The sequence below is a fragment of the Ochotona princeps genome, chromosome 1 (assembly GCF_030435755.1).
Source record: "Ochotona princeps isolate mOchPri1 chromosome 1, mOchPri1.hap1, whole genome shotgun sequence".
Classification (NCBI taxonomy): domain Eukaryota; kingdom Metazoa; phylum Chordata; class Mammalia; order Lagomorpha; family Ochotonidae; genus Ochotona; species Ochotona princeps.
In genome coordinates, this window is record NC_080832.1 from 41,251,173 (window position 1) to 41,266,443 (window position 15,271).

The window sequence follows — 15,271 nt, forward strand, 5'->3', positions numbered from 1 at the left end:
CAGAAATTCACTTCCTTGCAAATCACTCAGGTTTGGACCTTTTGTACAATCTTTAATCAGTTGACTCCACTGTGTGATAACACATCTCACCTGTTTGTACTAAGAAACATCGGTCAAAATGGGCTACCCTGAGACTCAACCTCAGGAGATTTCCAACAACTGCTCATTTGTCTTTGCCATCAGAAATAAAGCCAGGAAAGGAGTTTCCTGCAGAATCCTTCTCCAGTAATTTCAACCCTTCAGAGACAGAGCTTAATTTAAAAACTCACATGGAACGCTATTCTGGGAAACACACACCAATAGCAGCACTTTGATGTGAATGATTTCCTTGAAAATCATTTATGTTTAATAATAAAATGTGTTCATTAGTAACTATGGTTAAGTTGAATCAAGAATACATTGAATGGGTCCAGTGCAATAGTGTAGTGGCTAAGGTTCTTGCCTTGCACTCACTGGGATCCCATATGGTCTCTGGTTCTAATCCTGGCAGCACCGGCTATTGTGGTCACTTGAGGAGTGAACCATTGGAAGGAGGATCTTCCTCTCTGTTTCTCCTCCTCTCTGTATATGCACCTTTCCAATAAAAAGAAATAAATCTTTAAAAAAAAGACTACATTAAATGAAACCAAGATTTTAACTGTTGATTATAGAATAAATGATCCCCTTACTTTCTCCAGGGTCACATTTCTTACCTACAAGCTTCCACCACCCTGAAAGTACTTTAAGTTTCATAATCACTCAGGCATTTCTGACCAACAAATCACAATGTTGGTTTCCACTGCCCGGAAACCCATGGAGACCTAACGTCAAGCCAACAACTCACTTTTCTGGGTCTGGTTCTTGTGCTGCCAAAGGATTGTGTAGTGACTTGACTTCTTAAATTTGCTCTGGCAGTGAAAACTGTGGGAGATTGTCCCTGGATCTCTGCCTACTTGGGCTGTGTAGGAGGTCATAGGCACACGATACACTGTGTCTCCAGGGGAACCCCTGACAAGGTTTCAGCTAACAGAGTCCACAACCTGGCCTTTTCACTGGCCATACAGGCAAAGAACAGTAGATTGTGCTTCAGTCTCTCTTCTCTGTCTTTGGAAGAGCTGTGCTGGGACTTCCTTGATATGTAACTCTGAGAAGTCAAACGCAACCCACAGCCTATTGGCGGTGAATGTGGCCTAAGGTAGAGCTCCCAGCATATGTGCTGTATGACCATCTGCTGGCAACCTGAAAGTGTACCTGCCAGCCCTGCATGTTGAATGTGACCTGACACTTGGTTGGAGGGTCCAGAAAGCTAGACATGCCCTCTAGCCAATTATGGTGTCATTGTTGGGTGGGAAGACTATCAGGGAATGCCCTTTTGCCTTGCTCTTTCCTAGTCTATATAAGTTTGTACTCATTTTACAATAAACAGACATGCTTGATCAGACTCTCTCCAGTAGTTTATACTGTTGAACAGCGACACCTCATCCCCTTGGTGGTCGTAGGGTCCTGCTGGACAGGAAACCCCTGAGAGAAAATAATTTTTTTAAAGATTTATTTATTTTTATTTGAAAGGCAGATTTTACAGAGAAGGAAAGACAGAGAGAGATTGTCCACCAGCTCGTTCACACCCCAAATTGCTGTAACAGCCAGCGGTAGGTCAATTCAAAGCCAGAAGCCAGGGTCTTCTTTTCAATCTCCCATGTAGGTGTAGTGGCTCAAGGACTTAAACCATCCGCTGCTGCTGTCTCATGCCACAAGTAGGGCACTAGATCAGAAGTGGAGCCACTTGGCCTAGAATCAGTGCCCATATGGGTTGCTGGCATTGCAGGATGAGGCTTAGCTTGCTACAGCGTGGCGCCGGCCCAACAATAATTTTTAAAGTAAAAATTTGATGATGTTTCTTATTTGTAAACCCTTTTAAGATTCCCAATATGTAGATATACACACACATATATATATATAATAAAAATAAATTAAATTTGAGTCTTATTTGTTTAAACATAATATAAAATAACTTGTCCAATTCTACCACCTAAGAGAATTAAAGTACAAATGAACTTGTAGCTAACAAAAGTACAATTAAAGCAATACAGTTAAGGTTCACTTGGGATGCCTACCATTCTTTTAAGAGTGTCTGAGCTGGTATCACCTCGCTTCCAGTGAAAGCTGTGCACATGTGCACACTGGAAGTCAGCAGCTGATGGTTTAAAATGTTTATGTTTCTGCTGCCAACGAAGGAGATCCGGAGTGAGTTACCTGGATCCTGTCTTTAACTTGTGCCAACCCTGGCTATTGAGGGCATTTGTGGAGTGAGCCAGCAGTTGGAAGATATGTTTCTTTCTTTTGATCTCTTTGCCTTATAAATAGATACATTTAAAAATACAGTTAAAGATTCTATACACTCAATATCCATGTATACACATGACCATGATGCCATTATGATATTGCCTCTGCTCTCCCTAATGTAGTTTTTGTTTAACAGTTGATTTATTCTTTCCTCAGGTATGCATCAAAGACCTGTACTCTGCTGCTCATGCTGCCAAATATCAGGGAACCTAAGTTAACGACCATATGCCTCCTAGGTGAGGCACACCATCGGAGATGATTAAAATGTGAACTATTTAATGTTATTGTAGAGGTCTGCCCTTAAAGCATGTCAACCATTCTGTTGCATTTTATTGACTTCTTACTGTTTGTCAAGGACTTTATCCAGAGTTGAGGAGTGGTGGAAGGGAAAGTCAAGAGGATGCCTGAGGTAAGGCTTAAGTGAGAGCTAATGTTGTCCAGGAAAAAAAAGGGGGTGGGGGGAGAATTCTCTGCATATAAGAACATGTTGATGAACAAAGACCTGAGAGTTCTTGGCCTCTTTGTGACCAGTGCACAGTGAGTTAATTCAGCCTGAATACGGTTCAACAACCAGGAGAAACTCACTGAAGTGGGAACTTCAGTACAGAATTTCTGATTCCTGAGGGCTCATGGCCATGGTGAAGAAACCGGAGGATCTTAATCAGAAAAGTCAGACTGCTATCTGCTCCACAGCTTCAGAGCTGGCAATTTCAAGTGTGACTTGGGCATTCTAGGCCATCCAGTATACCTTATTATTATTATTGGTAAATAATTATTTTTATTGGAAAGGCAGACTCGCAGAGAAGAGGAGAGACAGAGAGGATAATCTTCCATCCATCTGATGGTTCACTTCCCAAGAGGCCGCAACAGCCAGAGTTGAGCCAATCTGAAGCCAGGAGCCAGGAGCTTCCTCCAGGTCCCCCCCACAGGTACAGGGTCCCAAAACCTTGGGTTGTCTTCCACCGCCTTCCAGGGAATAAGCAGGGAGCTGGATGGGAAGTGGGGCTGGTGAAATAGAACCGGCGCCCATGTGGGATCCTGGCACGTTCAAGACAAGGACTTTAGCTAGCTTAGCACACAGAACTCCTAATCATGCCTTTTACAGGAGCAAAGCTAAAAAAGGAAATAGCTAGATGAGGACAAAGAAATGGAAATGGAAATGGAAAATGGGTAGGATGAACTATTGTTTCATAAAAATAATTCAGAATCATTGAATTTTGTGCCTGTGTATCTTTGATTTAGCAAAAAAAATGTGGTTAAAATAACAGGGCAGTAATATTATAAAAATAAATCATTACACATATTCCATCCTAATATGACAAAATATTTGTGTACAACACTGTCAAGTTCTGCTCCACTTGAAAAGAAGAAATTAGGGGCCAGCGTGGTGGCCTAGCGGTTGAAAGTCCACAATGGGATCCCATATGGGCGCCGGTACTAATCCCAGCAGCTCCACTTCCCATCCAGCTCCCTGCTTGTGGCCTGGGAAAGCAGTAAAGCACAGCCCAAAGCCTTGGGACCCTGCACCCGCATGAGAGACCTGGAGGAAGTTCCTGGCTCCTGGCTTTTGATCAGCACAGCACCAACCATTGCGGTCACTTGGGGAGTGAATCATCGGTCGGAAGATTTTCCTCTTTATCTCTCCTCCTTTCTGTATATCTACCTTTCAAATAAAAATAAATAAATCTTAAAAAAAGAAGAAATTAGAGTTTCCAGAAAAAGAAAATAAAGAGGAATGTTGCTTTTTCCTTACAGTAGAGCTATGATGCTGCTTGGTTTGATTTTTTTTTTTAAGCTTTCATAACAGCATAGCTTTACTGCCTGAGTCGTGCCTTTCCTGTGGAAGGAAAAGTTATTCTAAACTGAGTCCTAAAGTCAAGCAGCGGCAGCCCACGCCTGCTGTTTTCAATTAGCATGCCAGTCCCAATGGCATGTCCGGCAGACGGTGTTTTATTAGGGGTTGGTCATCTCCTCCTCGGAGCCACGTGAGCTGCCTGCGGTTCTACATGCTTCCCTTGACCTTCCAGTCCCTCTGGACTTGTGTGACCGCTGGAAGTTGAAGCCACAGCTGTCTGCCTCAGCCCTGTCTGCTCTGCAGCCCTCCCTTGGGACTAAAAAGAAAAGCAAGTTGAAGGGACGACACATCTCTTGGTTTCCTTGAGAGTGTTCTAGCAAGGACTGACGTGAATAAACAATTATCTGCAGAGATGTGGAAGGTGGTGGAACACTTAGCAGCAGTCAGGTGGGAAATTGTGCTCCTTTCCCTGAAGGTACTTGTTCTGAGCCTGAGGTGAGGGGCTCTTTGTGCGTTCAAAGGAGAAAAGGGGTATTTCAAAGTTTGGCACAAAAGGCTCTGGAGAAGAGTGAGCAGTTCTGGAATTTACCCTAAAGAAGAGAAGGTTGAGAGCGATTTAGAAGGGAACTCTGGAGCAGGAAATGTCATTATATTAGGAATGAATACCAGATGTTCTCAATCTCATCAGAACACAGAGCAAGGAAAAAGAATGACCTTATAGAATGCAGCAGAAACTCATGACAGTTATTAGGCGCTGGAATGGGGTGTCTATGGAGGTTGTGGAATTCTCCTTAAAAATAAGACCCTTGTCTATGTGAGTTTTGTGCATAGTTTTGCCTAAAACATACAGGACTCATGAAACACTCTCTGGGGGTCCATTCATATGTATTCATTGTATCATAACAGAATCTTTCAGGCATATAAGGTCAAAGCCCCCCAGCAAGCCTCACTGACAGTATCCCATGGGACCCATAGCCATAAGGACCTGAATGAACAACAAACCGTTTACATTTTCTTCTGTTCTCTTTCCAGTTCTTCATACATGTTTATAAACATTTATTGCAGCAAAAGCAGGACAGCAATCTCTTCAGCTTCCCCTTTTTACTCCTGACATTGCTGTATTTATTGGAAACAAACTCTGAAAAGTACGATACATTTTTCTTGACCCCTCAGTGTTTTGAGATGGGCTAAAATTCTGTTTTGACACTGGAAAATATTCAACTGACAGTAATTTATAGATTTGAATGAAAATTTTCCTTTTATTTTTCTTAAATAGGATAATAACACATAACTTTCTGACTCTTTTATCAAACACCCACCTGGTATGTAATTTTACATGCAGGTCCTAAAAATATCCATCCATCTTGAAGATAGAAACGTTCATAGGACCTTGGCATGTCATCTCACAGAAACTTTAACAAATAAATTAATAACAGATTGATCACTGCAATTCACTATAACCTGTTGTTATAGTAAATACATTTCAGCTTATATTTTCTGTATTTCAAACCAAAACTAACATTTTAAGTGCAAAAATGTGAAAACCAGAGTATTCTACCTACCACCAAGCACTGTAGTGATGATTGAATTCAGCTAGTAAAACAAATCTAAATTTTAATGAGCTGAATTCATCTGTGTACCTTAATTTTTATTTATTTGAGAAGTAGAGAAGGGGAAGAGAGAGAGGGAGGAGTTCCCATTACTGACTTTACTCCCAAAGGCCTGCAGTGATCATATGCAGGTATAAACCAGAAGCCCTGTACTCAAATTCAGGTCTCCAGGAGCCAGAAGTGGGAACTGAACCTACATACTTCAATAAGGTGTATAGTGTCTTACATGGATTTTTATCAGTGGGTTAAATGTCCAACCCATTTATCTTACGATCAACTGTAGATATATGTAATAATATTATGTAATAGTAATGAGATTTTTGTATTAGTTAACAAAGAAATATCATTTCAAGAAAATCAAGGTCTCTAAGCACGTAAGCTGCAATGAAATGTATACGAAATTCAAAATTCTTGGGTATATCATGGCTGGAGCTTCTTATTATGATGGTATATTTTAGTGCTCATGTCTCACATGACTAAACCAATACAGAATCATCACATTTACTTGTCAAATACTTTTAAAAATAAATATGCTAAATTTAGAGTAATGGAAAAGTCTTAAAGCATATTTTATGAATCTTTTTGCTTCTATTCAAGATTGAATTTAAACTGCTCATCCAAAGGCTGATTCTCCTTTTGACTAGCAGAAAGGAAAATGAAGGAGGAGATGAGGTTAGTGAAATCACCATGAAGAACAAAACTGCAGTGTATTGTGTCACAGGACCATCAGAATGAAAGAATCTTGGGCGCAAATTGTCTATTATTTAGTATCGCCAATGGTGCCCTTGAAATTACATTTTTTTTTCCCAAACTCTAGGACAAGAGATAGCTCATCTAAAAACTCCTGTAAAGAAACATCAAGGCAACTGTTAGCTGCAGAATGAGTTGGAACATTTAGTATATATTAACTGATAGTTTCCTACCTATAAATCTTATAAATACCCTATTTTTTATCAGGCTACTAATAACCTAATTAATGTGTTGATTTTGGCACCAGAAGGATGTATCAACCTCCAAGCTTGTTTAAGTTAAACAGTGGTAAAACCAAGCATTTAGCAACTTATTTGTTGTTCAGAATAAGCTCTACACTAGTGGAATCAATATTTGCACTCTGAACAAACCATGTTTTTGTGCTTCTCACTGTAGAACACCAGGTTATCAGAGAAATATGTCAGAAGGGAAAGGAAAACGTGGGGAAAAAATGTTGTTTGATGATAAATTAAATGCAGTGGGGAAGATGGATAGAGTGGATATGAGGGAGGAAAGATGGAGGATGGAATATGACTCCAAAGTTCCTGGCTTCAGATGGGGAGACACAGTGCCCAACTGCTGCCCAAAGTTGGAGTGGAAAATCAGCATGTTGGAGAAGCAATGTGTTTTGTTTATAACCATTGAATTTCAGATAATAACATGGCTTCTTCCCAAAAGTATTCTCTGAAGAGGTCCAAAATTAGTACTGAACAACAGGTGAGATGAGAATATCCAGGTTAGGCGTATAACATGGGGAAAGCATAAGATTGGAGAAATGGCTGTCTGAGTCACACATAGGGGGGTTGAGCAAGTAGCCAAGAGCAGATTGCTGGAAACACAGAAGACAGAGCTGAGGGAAAAGAAAAAGGTAAGGAAATATAGTGATGGAAAAGTTTCATTTCTGTCATAGTTGCTGAATTTTTATTTTTACATGATTTTCCATATAAACTTTTCCTTAAAAATAATCATGTAAACAATATCAGACACATGCTGTCTGATGATATAATATTAAAGTTCATAAGTCTATAAAAGAATGCTAAGACATTATTGTGCCTCTTCTATGTAAACATCAAAGCAAAATGTGAGGTAATAAGAATTTGTAAAACATCTGTCTGAAGCTGACCCATACGAAATCAGCATTAATTCATAGTAGTTTCTGAATTGGAAAGTACTCTGCTGATTTTTTTTACATATTTCCCCATACTGAATATAGACAAAAATAGAAAGAGCATTACTCATGACTTTTTATCAAATGTGTGATTTTTATCAAAAGTTTCCACTGACTTAGGTTCAATTCAAGAACAAAACATTTCCATGGCAATCTTAATCCTCTTCATGCAATATTATACCTGGTTGTTTAACCTCTTCTTTGTCCTCTGTCAAATATTTCTTTTTTTATTTTCTGCATTTCCCAGAGAATTCTTTGTTTTTCTTTTAATTTATTTATTTTTATTACAAAGTCAGATATACAGAGAGGAGCAGAGACAGAGAGGAAGATCTTCCATCCGATGATTCACTCCCCAAGTGAGCCTCAACAGGCCGGTGCTGCGCCGATCCGAAGCCGGGAACCTGGAACCTCTTCCAGTTCTCCCACGCGGGTGCAGAGTCCCAAAGCTTTGGGCCGTCCTCAACTGCTTTCCCAGGCCACAAGCAGGGAGCTGGATGGGAAGTGGAGCTGCTGGGATTAGAACTGGCGCCCATATGGGATCCTGGCACGTTCAAGGCGAGGACTTTAGCCGCTAGGCCACGCCGCCGGGCCCGAGAATTCTAACTTTGTAATGCTTCCATTCCATATATTTGAATCCCTCTGAAACTTTCAAATATTCGTCACTATTTGAAATGTTTCACTTATTTTTAAGCAAACACAACCAGGAAAAAAATTTCCTTATACAAAAGTAGAATAAGGTGAAACATTTCCTTGAGTATAATTTAATAATTTCAATAATATTATCAGTAAAAAAAATTAAACCATTTCACAATTCAAGGATGAATTTTTGGCTTGCCAGAATCAGTTATTTCTGTTGGAAATCATGTGTTGCCTACTTGTTTCTGAGACTTCTTTGACCCTACAATCAGTTGACGTTGGGTTTTTGTGAAGTTCTGGTTTTTTGGAGCTGAAATACAAATCCATGTCTGCATGCTTTGAAGATTTGCCTTCATGCCTTTTTTACCTTTATGTACAAAATTGACCAAAAGTCCAGATTGCGTCAAATTATTTTTAGTTTGCATTTGGATTTTTCTATGATTCAGGCATTATGTATTAGTGGCCTCATTCAAGTATGCCTCCATTAAGGGACAACTCTACGCTTAGTATTTGTCTCTGACTTGGAAGGGTAATTTGGAAAATTATGGTCAATGCTTAATTAACAGAAATTGATTAATGCTAATTTGGGGAGTCAAAGTGGAAAACAGAATTGTTATGAACTCTCAAACTATTTAAATTTATCTACAGTAATGTTTTGGAAGACATTACTGCCTGAAATTGAAAGCAATCAGTGGACACTATTTTACATAAGAGAGCCCCAGCCTTTGATAATCAACTCTGTGGGAGTGCTTCCTGTTGGGGTGGAGTATGGGATGGCTTCCCTGTTTTCCTCCTGTTGTGGAGGAAACCCAGTAAATTAATACTCTTAGCTTCTCTTTATGCCCTTTCTTTATTCTTCAGAAAGACAAAAGATGAAGTTTGTTGGATAAATGTGAGGAAATTAGATTCATACAAGTGTGACCTTTTCTCTTCCATTCTCTTTTTGGGAGAAGGCAACCCAGCACTTCTTGTCTGTGAGTAGCTGAGGGTAAGAAGTGGGGTGTCTACTAGTGCTCACACTTATGCACTATTCCATTTTACCAGGACTTGTTTTGTCTCCCAGGGTCTTATTCTTTTGTACTAATTCTCAGATGATTCCTTAACCAGTAGCCCAGAATGGTTCTTTAAGTCTCTAACTTTAGTGTCTCTCTCCTGGCTAAGAACCTCTTAATCATGCTTTTCATAGAACCCATGTTTGCAACTTCCCTGTTGTAAACTAAGTGCTGTCTGACTGCTGGTGATGGTGAGAGGGCTGGCTCAGTTCTGTTCTCACCTAGTCTGGCCTTAATTCCTCTGACAGTGAATCGCATGATCGGTACCCACCTTTCTTGACTGTGAAGCTCCCCCAGCTAGGTAAGGAAGGAAGAAGAATCAGTACTCTAACTCTTACTCTTCTCTTATTTTAATAATTGGCAAAGGATTAATTCACACAAATATAATTAGTCCAGGCTCACAGAAACTCTCAGGTATTATGAAAGTGTTTATTTGAAGTTTAATGCTTTTATATTGTTTACGTGTTTATTTCTGTACAGTACTAAACTTGTCCCTACATGTTAGAGATGGCCTAAATAAATGTTTCTACCACATTGCTTGTTGACTTTCACTCAAGTATAATGGGTGTCTGTGAACTCCTTCTTTTTCATCTTATCCCCACTATCCAGGTGATGGGAAGGTTTGGATCCGAAGCTTGAGTCTAACGTTTCCACTCTACCTGACAACCAGCAAGGTGAGGAATCCTTTCTTCAGTTACAGCTCCATCTCCAGTCCCTGCTTCTCCTCTGCTCTTTCTTGAGCAGTCTACAGAATTCAGCAGAGAAAACGAAATGAAGGGAGGACTGATTCATCCTGAGACTCCTGTCACAGTAGATCTAAAATCGTACACAAAGAACATCTTTGGAGGATACATGCCTAACAGCTTGGAAAAAACAAAAGCATGGAGATGCTTCCCAAGCACTCCTAGTCTTTCTTCCACCAGAACCTATGGCATCAAGCTCCTCCAACACCAGCCTGTTCTGAATTCCTTTTAGTCTTAGTTGTGTGTAGGCCAAGGTTTACCCAGGCCTGAGTCTGTCACCCTTAATAAACTGGGTAATGTCTGCATACTGAGATGGACTTCTGCTTTCGCAAAGATAATCTGATCCAAGAAATATAACGCTTTTTTATTAATTTTTGAAAAGTGCATGTATATACCATTCATATAGCATGCCAAAATAGTTCAAAAATGACACTATGGAAAAACATTAGCCAAGTGCTTTGCAACATTTAAGGCAGAATTTAAAGCAGTTTCAGGCATTCTCATAAAAACAATCTTTATCTGTTTCTGACTGTGACTGATTTTGACTCTGGTAGGAAAATCTCAGGGTGGAAATTTCCTGAGCTGACAGTAGGTCATGCTAAATTAGACACATCATCTTTGGGAGAGGAAGAAGCTAAAGTATGTAACTGGATTTCCTTTTCATCAGTTATATATCCACGAAAACACTGAAGAGTAAATACCTAATTTCCCAGATTTAAGACTAGTGGATCTGTTTTTGTTTTGTTTTGTTGTGTTCCATTTTGTTATATTCAGCCTCTCTTAGAATGAGAACAATAGAGGCCCAAAAGGAAGCTTCAGGTCACAATATACTTATAATTTTTCTCCGTTATCTTTGACTTTTATCCAAGTCCATATTGTCTTTCCCCGGTGCATGTTTAGGATGGAGAAAGCAGACATACTGTACTTACAACTGGATCTTGAACACTTAAACTTGAGTAAGATGTACATAGAATGCTGCCAAAGACTAAACCATAGGTTGTGTCTATCCTTCATCTTCTAATTTATTCTGAAAAAAAAATGAAACTAGGCTATTTGTTTTCTTCCAGATACCCTTTACTTAGTACTCATATTTATGGACATCCTGAAGGTGAAAATTTAAAAGTAGATGGGTAACTATCCACTTAATCCAGTACTTTAAATCTGGCCAGGAATTGAATCATTAGAAAACTCTTTCAAAAAAAAGATTTATTTATTTGTATTGGAAAGGCAGGTTTTCAAAGAGAAAGACAGATAGGAAGAAAGATCTTATATCCACTGGTTCACTCTCCAAGTGACTGCAATGAGCGGAGTTGAGCCTATCTGAAGCCAGGAGCCAGGAGCTTTTTCCGGGTCTCCTATGTGGGTGCAGAGTCCCAAGGCTTTGGGCGGTCATCTGCTGCTTTCCCAGGTGAGAAGCAGGGAGCAGGAAGGAAAGTGGAGTGGCCAGGATTAGAACCAGCACCCATATAGGATCCTAGCACATATAACATACGGACTTTACCTAATAGGCCACTGTACTGGGCCCTGGGATGCATTTTTTTAAAATGATTTCCATTCTTCATATATGGCTTTAAGTTGTATTTGTTGTATTTATTTTAGAGACAGGAGCAAACACAATAGATAACAGGGATTTCACACTTGCTGTTTCACTCTTCAACAGCCAGCACTTTATCAGTCCTCATGTCCCAGTCAGGATTTGAAATTCAATAGGGATTTCCTATGTGGCTATCAAAAATCCAAGTACATGAGCAATAACTTGATTCTTCCTAGGGTAAGCATTAGCAGGAAACTGGAATCAAGAGTGGAACTGGGACTCAAATCCAGGCACGCTGTAGGCATATCAGATGGCTACTATGTCTCTCTCAGGGAAATTCTTGTGTTCCACCCTTTATCAGTTTGGTCTTAAATTCTTTCTTCTGATGTTTATTCTCCCCCAAATCTAGTGTAGCTATGAATCCAGTATAGCTACTATATTGCTGTCTAACAAGCCACACAGAAGTGCTGTTTTCTCTCCCATGGTTCTTTGGTTTGTTAGAGGTGGTTCTACCAGAGGCTACAGGCAAGCTATGTGTGGTGCTAGGCTTCAGGTTGGCTGAAAGTGTCGTAATTCATTCCTAAGGACCAGGAATTTCCCAAGACATATTCTTTTCATGATGGTTCAGAGGAGTCCAAGAAGCTGTGTGAAAATCCATGCTGCATTCAAAGACCTCAGCCCAGAATCCCATATCCACTAAGCCAAACATTATGAAGTAGATAAAATGCTCTTTTATTTCTGTGCACTGCCAGACTCCTGGCAGGAGAGGATTGAAAAGGACCAGTGAGACAAGGTCAGATAAAATAAGTTATATATGAACTTGATGTGATTTATCGCTGATATCATCTGTTAAGACAGGCTCTATTAGAAGAAGCTTATTGTTGCGTTTAACATAAGAAAACAGTTTCAATACATTTTAACAACCCCACTTCATAATACCCATCACAGTTAAAAAATAACATCTCACAGACATTCACATGGATGGGAAAGCATTTATGCAAACATGTGTCTTTCTTTCACATTCTTAAAGTAAAATTACACTGCTTAAATCCATTATATCACTAGATATTATGACTTTACTTTGTCTAACTCATTATGTTTTATGTAAATCTTGAAGTGAGAATATGTGTACAAAACAGTAATGACAACAGTAGAGGAGTGAATATTTAGTACAGAGGTTAGGAAGCCACTTGGGGTACCTGCAACCCCTATCATAGTGCTTGGGTTCAAATTCCCAGTACTCACAATCCCAGGTCCATAGAGTTAGCAGATGATGGTTTCAATACTTGGGACCCACAGGGATGTACTTAGAGTGAGTTTTGGGTTCCTGGCTTTGGGCTGGCCTAATCCTGAATTCTGGAGAGTAAACCAACAGAAAGGGAATCTGTTTCTGTATGCTTATCTTTCAAACAAAATTAGTAAGCAAGTTCTTACCAATAGGAAATGACAGAGGGAAAGCTTATAAGGAAAAAAAATGGGCACTAGATCTGAATCCACTTTGGCAAATCCTTCTCTTTGCTAGTGCAGAGGGACTCCAGTGAGTCCGACAGAAAATCACGATGAAATGAATTCCTAACATCCATCTCAACTTGAAGATTGAAATTTGGAGTCAAAAATAGTAACAAGAAAATTAATAAAAAGCCAATGATAGTGACTGAAGCAATCATTTTATCTGATTTGCTTTGTAGGCCTAGAGTATGAGTGTTTGTGCGCAAGTCCAATAACACTGTCACTGTCAAGCAGTTACTATGCCAAGTGCAACAGATGAAATGGTGAACAAAACAATTGCAGCTGCACTTACACAATTGTCCAGTAGTTGAACTCAAAACTTGGTTTTAAATTGTCAAGTTGCCCTGTACACAATGCATGCAATGAAAGAGAAGTTTTTGTAAAGACTCCTTAATGCTTTCAGCTCCCTGTGGGTTCAAGCTGAGTCAACAACAGGATATGACTAGGATGAAAAACTATTCTTAATGGTAGATAATTAATAGAAAAACTCTCTCAAAACAAGGGAGGTAGTCATTTTACATTGCTCTTGACAAGTCAAACAACAGATGGAGTATTATAACGTACATTTATGAAATCAAGTTTTAATATTTTAAGAAAATTATTCAAAAATTGTATTATGCATGGATGGTGGTGCCAAGATGGGTAACTTATCTGGAAATCAGTTTGTATGAGGGAAACTTAAAGAAATAGTAACTGTTGAATTAGAGATACAACATTTCTTATTTAAAAAGTTGCTGTGGTCAAGATATTATCTGTATCATAATAGAAGTTAAAACTTGGAATAAGAGCAGAAACAGTTCCCTTCAGTATGACTCTTTTTATTGACGGATTTAAGCAAGGAAATAGGAAGCTGATAGTTCGCCTATCAGTTAAAATACCCATGTTCCTCGCCAGAGGGCCTGGCTCCCTATGGGCTGCCTGATGGTGCGGACTCTAGGACACAGAAGCGAAGGGTTCAAGTAGTTGGGTTCCTGCATTGCAGCTGGAGACCTGGATTGCACTTCCAGCTCATAGCTCCTGGCTCTGGCCCTAGCTCAGCCCTAGCCAGTAGGGGCGTTAAAAGAGCAGCCAGCGAGTGAGAAACTTGGGTGATTCTCACTTGATCCCTCTCTTTGGTAGTTCTACCTTTCAAATAAAAATAAGTAAACAAAGAATTAGATTCATATACAATTTGAGATCTCTTTTTCTGAAAATATTCTAGAAAAATTGGGTGGTCTTTAGGAGGTTTTACAAACCTAATGTTTCAGCATAAAATGTTATGCTTTACATTTCTATACGAATATTTCTATATCCTATCCTACCTAGTCAATTACCTTACATATGGTAAAGGTTCTCTGAGAATCTACTATGTGTAAGTGCTTATTTGAGCATCCAAGATATAGAAATAGGCAAGAAAAAATTATGATCCTCATAAGTTTTACATTCTAGTAAGTAAAGCAAATAACACATTTACAAATAATCTCACATTGTAATTCTACTAAAAATTGTTTGCAAAATCACTTGTTTTAAAAATGTCAAAAATATAAATTAGAAGTATGCCCTTTCTCCTATTTCAACTCTGCTAATCTCCTTTGATTTCTGTGCTTAGATATAAATATAAATACATTTATAAGTATAGAAACATATAAATTTATAACATAAATATTAAGCTAAAATAGAAATGAGTATTTATAAATGCAATGTTTATAACATAATATTTATGGTATATAAATAAATATATACATATGAATATTAATATATATATAGATAAAAATATAAAAGTCTAGATATGAAGAAAGAGATTATAGATAGACACTTGGTGAATTGGACTTCATCCCTCTCTTTGCCATTACCTCCTATGTGATCCTAAACAACTTAATAGTCACTTTGATATTCACTTTCCTTATTAACAAAATGTGGGGAATTGGAGATAACATAAGGATAAAATGAGATAATACAATATGCTTACCTTTGTTAATAGTTCTCCTTTAGCTCCCTCTCTCCCTACAACTCTCTGAAGGTCCGTTTTTCCTCCTTCCAGTTTTAATCTATGATTAAAAGTTTAGACCTCAAAGGACTACTGGCTTCTCTTATTCATTGATTTCCAGTTAAGTTCAGCTAATTAAAAAATGGTGGGAAACTGGATGATGCAAAGAGGCAGAGACCAGAATAG